The 503-nt window shown below is 45.5% G+C and overlaps 1 non-coding gene across 1 annotated transcript; it reads left to right on the top strand.

Moving 5' to 3' along the window:
- Nucleotides 1-289: 289 nt before the first annotated feature.
- On the top strand, nucleotides 290-408 carry LOC129088690 (5S ribosomal RNA). The gene has a single exon (XR_008531064.1). It is a non-coding gene; the product is annotated as a 5S ribosomal RNA (ribosomal RNA).
- The last annotated feature ends 95 nt before the right edge of the window (nucleotides 409-503 follow it).

Here is a 503-nt window from a genome sequence, read left to right as displayed (position 1 = left end):
CTGCTTTTTCAGTGGACACCGACAGGGTGGGAAGGATATAGCTAGATCATGACTTGCCGGTATAGAAATGACACAAATCCAGTTAAATGATGGCTTTCATCATTCCTAAGCTCATCGATCATTTTCTTTTCAATTTTATGCTAACGTATTCTACATTTCAACAGTAAATATTTGACATTTTAAAAGCTGTGAGTGTGTCTGGAAATCTGCAGGCGCTCCCTGTATAGACGAAAGAGCAAAGCGTGGTGATATAGTATCTTTAAAAGGCCCTTTGGTAGGCACAATATTTGCTTACGGCCATACCACCCTGAACACGCCCGATCTCGTCTGATCTCGGAAGCTAAGCAGGGTCGGGCCTGGTCAGTACTTGGATGGGAGACCGCCTGGGAATACCAGGTGCTGTAAGCTTTTTCACTCCTCTTTACAAAAAGCAGAGGGCGCTGCTGCTTTTTCAGTGGACACCGACAGGGTGGGAAGGAAATAGCTAGAACATGACTTGCCGG

Source organism: Anoplopoma fimbria, unplaced genomic scaffold (assembly GCF_027596085.1).
Source record: "Anoplopoma fimbria isolate UVic2021 breed Golden Eagle Sablefish unplaced genomic scaffold, Afim_UVic_2022 Un_contig_3064_pilon_pilon, whole genome shotgun sequence".
NCBI lineage: Eukaryota > Metazoa > Chordata > Actinopteri > Perciformes > Anoplopomatidae > Anoplopoma > Anoplopoma fimbria.
Note: the sequence above shows the minus strand (reverse complement) of the source record. Positions and strands in the feature narration are given on the sequence as shown.